Source organism: Melopsittacus undulatus, chromosome W (assembly GCF_012275295.1).
Source record: "Melopsittacus undulatus isolate bMelUnd1 chromosome W, bMelUnd1.mat.Z, whole genome shotgun sequence".
Classification (NCBI taxonomy): domain Eukaryota; kingdom Metazoa; phylum Chordata; class Aves; order Psittaciformes; family Psittaculidae; genus Melopsittacus; species Melopsittacus undulatus.
The window spans coordinates 2,014,911-2,021,212 of record NC_047558.1 but is presented as its reverse complement, the minus strand read 5'-3'; the positions used below and the strand labels follow the sequence as shown (position 1 = coordinate 2,021,212).

At 45.4% G+C, this 6,302-nt stretch overlaps 1 pseudogene; it reads left to right on the top strand.

Moving 5' to 3' along the window:
• Positions 1-5,140: 5,140 nt before the first annotated feature.
• LOC117438015 (charged multivesicular body protein 1b-1-like) lies at positions 5,141-5,741 on the top strand (annotated as a pseudogene).
• The last annotated feature ends 561 nt before the right edge of the window (positions 5,742-6,302 follow it).

The following is a 6,302-nucleotide window of genomic DNA, read 5'->3' as shown; positions in this document are numbered from 1 at the left end:
CAGTGCCTCACCAACCTTACAGTATAGAACTTCCTCCTTATATCCAATCTAAACTTCCCCTGTTGAAGTTTGAACCCGTTACCCCTTGTCCTATCACTACACTTCTCTAATGAAGAGTCCCTCACCAGCATCCTTGTAGGCCCTCTTCAGATACTGGAAGGCTGCTATGAGGTCTCCACACAGCCTTATCTTCTGCAGGCTGAACAGCCCCAACTTTCTCAGCCTATCTTCATATGGGAGGTGCTCCAGTCCCCTGATCATCCTCATGGCCCTCCTCTGGACTTGTTCCAACAGCTCCATTTCCTTCTCATGTTGAGGACAGCAGAATGGTACACGGTACTCCAAGTGGGGTCTCACGAGAGCAGAGTAGAGGGGCAGGATCACCTCCTTTGACCTGCTGGTCACACTGCTGGTGATGCAGCCCAGGACACGGTTGTTTTCTGGGCTGCAAGCACACACTGAAGTAGCTCATGTTCAGTTTCTCATCGACAAACACCCCAAATCGTTGTCTGCAGGGCTGCTCTGAATCTCTTCTCTGCCCAACCTGTAGCTGTGCCTGTCTTTGCCCCGACCCAGGAGTAGGACTTTGCACTCGGCTTGGCTAAACTTCACAGGGTTGGCATTGGTCCGTCCCTCAAACGTGTCAAGGTCCCTCTGGATGGTATTCCTTCCCTCAAGTGTATCAAGTGAAAAACACAGCTTGTTGTCATAGGGAAACTAGCTGAGGATGCACTCAATCCTTCTGGCCACATCACCAACAAAAATATTGAACAAGATCGATCCCAACACTGACCCCTGAGGGACACCACTCGTTACTGGTCTCCAGTTGGACATGGAACCATTGACCACAACTTTTGAGTGCGACCATCCAGCCAGTTCTTTATCTATCAAATTGATGTCTGTCCAATTTAGAGACAAGGATGTTGAGTGTCAAACGCTTTGCACAAGTCCAGGTAGATGACATCAACTGCTCTGCCCCTATCCATCAGTTCCGTAGCCCCATCACTGAAGACCACCAAATTGGTCAGACAGGATTTCCCCTTAGTGAAACCATGATGTCTGTCACCAAGCACCTTGTTGTCTTTCATGTGCCTTAGCATGCCTTCCAGGACAATCTGCTCCAACATTTTGCCAGGCACAGAGGGGAGACTGACTGGTCTGTAATTCCCTGGGTCATCCATTTTCCCCTTCTTGAAAAGGGGGTTATATTTCCCTTTTTCCAGTCATTGGGAACTTTACCTCACTGCCATGATTTTTCAAATATGATGGACAGTGGCTTAGCAACTTCATTCGCCAACTCCTTCAGGACTTGAAGATGGATTCCGTCAGGTCCCATGGTTCTGTTGATACACTAGAGGGAAGGAATGCCATTCAGAGGGACCTTGACACACTTGTGAGGTGGGCTGATGCCAACCTCATGAAGTTTAACCATGATAAGTGCAAGCTCCTACATGTGGGTTGGAGCAATCCCAGGCACAGCTACAGGTTGGGCAAAAAGGAAATTCAGTGCAGTCCTGCGGAGAAGGACTTTGGGGTGTTAGTCAATGAGAAAATGAACATGAGCCAGCAGTGTGCGCTTACAGCCCAGAAAGCCAACCGTATTCTTGACTGCATCAAGAGGAGCGTGACCAGCAGGTGGAAGGAGGTGATCCTGCCCCTCTACTCTGCTCTCGTGAGACCTCACTTGGAGTATTGTGTGCAGTTCTGGTGTCCTCAACATGAAAAGGACATGGTACTGTTAGAACAAGTCCAGAGGAGGGCCACGAGGATGATCAGGGGACTGGAGCACCTCACGTATGAAGACAGGCTGAGAAAGTTGGGGCTGTTCAGCCTGGAGAAGAGAAGGCTGTGTGGAGACCTCATAGCAGCCTTTCAGTATGTGAAGGGGGCCTACAGGGATGCTGGTGAGGGACTATTCATTAGGGACTGTAGTGATAGGACAAGGGGTAATGGGTTGAAACTTAAACAGCAGAGGTTTAGATCGGATATAAGGAAGAAATTCTTTACTGTTAGGGTGGTGAGGTACTGGAATGGGTTTCCCAGGGAGGTTGTGAATGCTCCATCCCTGGCAGTGTTCGAGACAAGGTTTGGAACTAGATGATCTTAAGGTCCTTTCCAACCCTAACTGTTCTATGATTCTATGATTCTATGACTTGTGCACATTCAGGTGTTTAAGATGATCTCGAACGTGATCATCTCCTACAGTGGGCCTAAGGTCTTCATTCTCACAGTCCCTGCATCTGCCTTCCAAGACTTGGGTGGTTTGGTCAGAGCATTTGCCAGTGAAGACTGAGGCAAAGATCTCATTGAGAACCTCAGCCTTCTCCAAATCCAGGGTAGCCAGTTCTGCTGATAGTTTCTGGAGAGGGCCCACGTTGTCCCTCGTCTGTCTTTTGTTTGCTACGTACCTATAGAAGCCCTTCCTGTTATCTTTCACATCCCTTCTATGATAAAGACAGCCTGGCTTTGAAAGAGGCTGCCTAGGGTGTAAAGATAGACTCTAGAAGCCATCCTATAATAGCTCCAATGCTAGGGTGTGCCATGAATGTGTATCAAGTCTTATCTTTCCCCGCAGGCTAGTTCCTAGGGGTGCCTTTCTCCACAGAGGACACAATGTTAGTAATCCTCATGTCCAATATTCATTCTGACCTGCAACATGGAGATGAGCTGCCTGTTTTCCTTTGCCATGATTTTTCAAATATGATGGACATATGGCTTAGCAACTTCATTTGCCAGCTCCTTCAGGACCCACAGAGGGATTTCATCAGGTCTCATCGACTTGTGCACATTCAGGTTTTTAAGATGACCTTGAACCTGATCCAAAAGTCTTTTCCAACCTGGTTGATTCTCAGGTCCCTTCCAACCTAAACTGTGATTCTCTGTTACCACAGGGCTTTTTCCACACCCAAGCTACTCAGTTGGCAGCAAAAGAGCACAGAAGCAGGAATGGACTCAACAGGAACTGAGCCCCAGCTGTAAAGTCTCCTGTTTAAAGTCATTAGGATGGTTTTAGCTTGACCAAATCAAACTTAAGCACACAGCTGCATAAAGAATGTCCTCAAAAAACACAACTTTTTATTTCTGTAGAAATTGAGATACTTTTCAGGAACGATCAGCTTATCAAACAGCAGTTTGCTTGTTAATGTACATAAATACACCAGGTTATAATTTAGTGGAAAATGCATTAAAAAAAAGCTTTCAAGTAGACAAAATAAATGTGGTAAGATTGAACTATCCTTCCCACATGTCTGCCTCAGAGAGAAATGTTTCTCCAATTGAATAAACTTCCACCCATCACCTACCAACAAATCTCTCCCCTGGACACAAGCTGCAGGAGTGCGTGAGGGTGAACAGCGCAAGAGGGTTAATATCCAGTGTTGGAGACTAAGAGCAGACTGAACCATGACAGGCCAGTCCCCATTCTCTCAACTATCAGGATGTGTATAGTGTGACAGTAACCCAGCCAGTATGCTAAGAGAGCTGCAAGAGGTAGAAAATACCTCCTTACTTCCCACATTCAGGTCCCTGGAAGGTTAATGTTGCACAACTTCATTTCCTACAGCACTGTGGAACTGCCATGATCCTGGGAGGCGTTTATGAACAGTCACAGGAATGAGGACATGGCCCCGCAGTCCCCAGTGCTGCCAGGCAGTAAACAACCGAGAGACACAGAGCTTACGGAACAAAGCTGCTGGATGCAGGTGACATCCTAAGTAGAAGGAATAATGCCTGGAGATACGTGAGAATAGCACAAATCAGCACAGGCTTCCTGAAGATTTTCCTGCCAGAACACAGTCACCAGAGAAGTCATAGCACTATCTAAATAAAATATCTAAATGAATTTAAAAGACATTTGGCATATGCATTAAGCCAGAAAGCTGATTATGTTGCAAATTTAATCCAATCTTCCTTCTACTTTTTTTTCTATTTCTAGTTTTTGTCTTATTTGTTCAGAGACCTGATCCATCACTAGTCTTTTATCAATTTTTACACACTGCGGAGTAAAACTTACCCAGTCTCCAAGAGAGAAGGAAAAGGCATCTGAACAACAGACTCCCCGATCTTGTCCTATGTGCTCTCATGTTAAAACCATTAAAACAGGCAACGTGTGCAGCAGGGGCTGTCCCCCATGTCTTTCACTTCAGCAAGTGCAAAGAGCAATTCAAGTTTCCCTACCAGTCACCAAGACAAAAATTCAACGTTTGCAAAAATGCAAACATTTAAAGTTCTTCAAACAATATAAATCAGAACAGTTTCTCTCAGAACATGACACATTTCATGTTTGCAAAAAATAAAAAGGAGGCGGGTTATTAAATAAGAATCTACATATCTGTTGTGGTTTAAGCCCAGTTGGTAACTCAGAACCACACAGCCACTTGCTCACTCCCCACCTTCTTCCCCCTCCTTCCCCCCCAGAGGGATGGGGAAGAGAATCCAAAGAATGTAAATCACACAGGCTCAGATAAGAACAGTCCAGTAACTAAGGTACAGTACAAAACTGCAACTACTACCACCAATAATAATAATGATAAGGGAAATAACAAGGGGAGAGAATATAAAACTAAGAGGAGAAAAAGAAAAAAACAGTAAACCCAAGCGATGCACAATACAATTGCTCATCACCTGCCAACCGATACCCAGCCTGAACCAAACAGCAATCTGGGCCTTCCAGGTAACTCACCCCAGTCTACATACCAGTCATGACGTGCTGTGGTATGGAATACCCCTTTGGCTAGTTTGGGTCAGGTGTCTTGTCTCTGCTTCCTCCTGGCTTTCTGTGCCCCTCCTCACTGGCAGGGTATGAGACAGAACAAGTCCTTGATCGCAGCAAACATTACTTAGCAACAACTAAAACCACTGGTATGTTATCAGCAATGTTCTCAGACTTAAGTCGAAAAAACAGCACTGCACCAGCTACTAAGAAAGAAAAAAACACTGCTACAGCTGAACCCAGGACAGTATCCACCCCTTATTCCATACAATTCATGTCATGCTCAGATCCCATATTTTCAAATGCCCATCACTTTTTGTCTGATATATATATAAACATACTGTGATAGCATCGACTGAGGGCTGTGCTGCCCTGCCACTTCCCTCCCTTCCGCCAGGCTGCCGGAGCGCCATGGAGCTACCCATCGCCATGACCAACATGGAGAAACATCTGTTTAATTTGAAGTTTGCTGTGAAGGAACTCAACAGGGACTCAAAAAAAAGTGACAAAGAAGAAAAGGCTGAGAAAGCTAAAATTAAAAAGGTAATTCAGAAGGGTAACATGGAATTCGCACGGATACATGCGGAAAATGCAATCCGACAGAAGAATCAAAACACCAGTTTCTTCCAAATGAGGGCCGGGGTAGATGCTGTAACAGCAAGAGTTCAGACTGCAGTGACAATGGGCAAGGTAACAAAGGAAGTGGCAGGGGTAGTTAAGTCTATGGATGCCACACTGAAGAGCATGAACTTGGAAAAGATATCTGCACTAATGGATAAATATGAGCATCAGTTTGGAACACTAGATGTTCAGACACAGCAGGTGGAAGACACAATGAACAACACTACTACACTAACAACAAAACAAAACTAATTGGATATGCTTCTACTGGAAATGGCAGATGAAGCAAGTCTTGATCTGAACATGGAACTACCTCAAGGACAGTACAGGTTCTGTTGCTACAAGCGTTACCTCAGTAGAACAGGATGAGCTGTCACAGAGACTGGCCCACATACATAATGAAGTTTAAGTTAAAAAAAGCTACAGTACTTTCTAAATGCTTTTTTTCCCCTTTTTTATTTTCTCCTCTGTGCCTGGCAAGATCTTGGAGCAGATTCTCCTCGAAGGCATGCTAAGGCACATGAAAAATAGCAAGATGGTTGATGACAGCCAGTATGGCTTCACTAAGGGGAAATCCTGTCTGACCAATTTGGTGGTCTCCAGTGATGGGGACATGGAACTGATGGATAGGGGCAGAGCAGATGATGTCACCTACCTGGACTTGTGCAAAGAGTTCAACACTGTCCCACATGACATCCTTGTCTCTAAATTGGAGAGACATCAATTTGATAGATGGACCACTCGGTGAATAAAGAACTGGCTGGATGGCCGCACGCAAAGAGCTGTGGTCAATGGCTCAATGTCCAAGTGGAGACCAGTAATGAATGGTGTCCCTCAGGGATCGCTGTTGGGAAAAGACTTTTTCAACATCTTTGTCAGAGATATGAGCAGTGGTATTGAGTGCACCCTCAGCAAGTTTCCTAATGACACCAAGCTGTGTGGTTCGGTTGATACACTGGAGGGAAGGAAT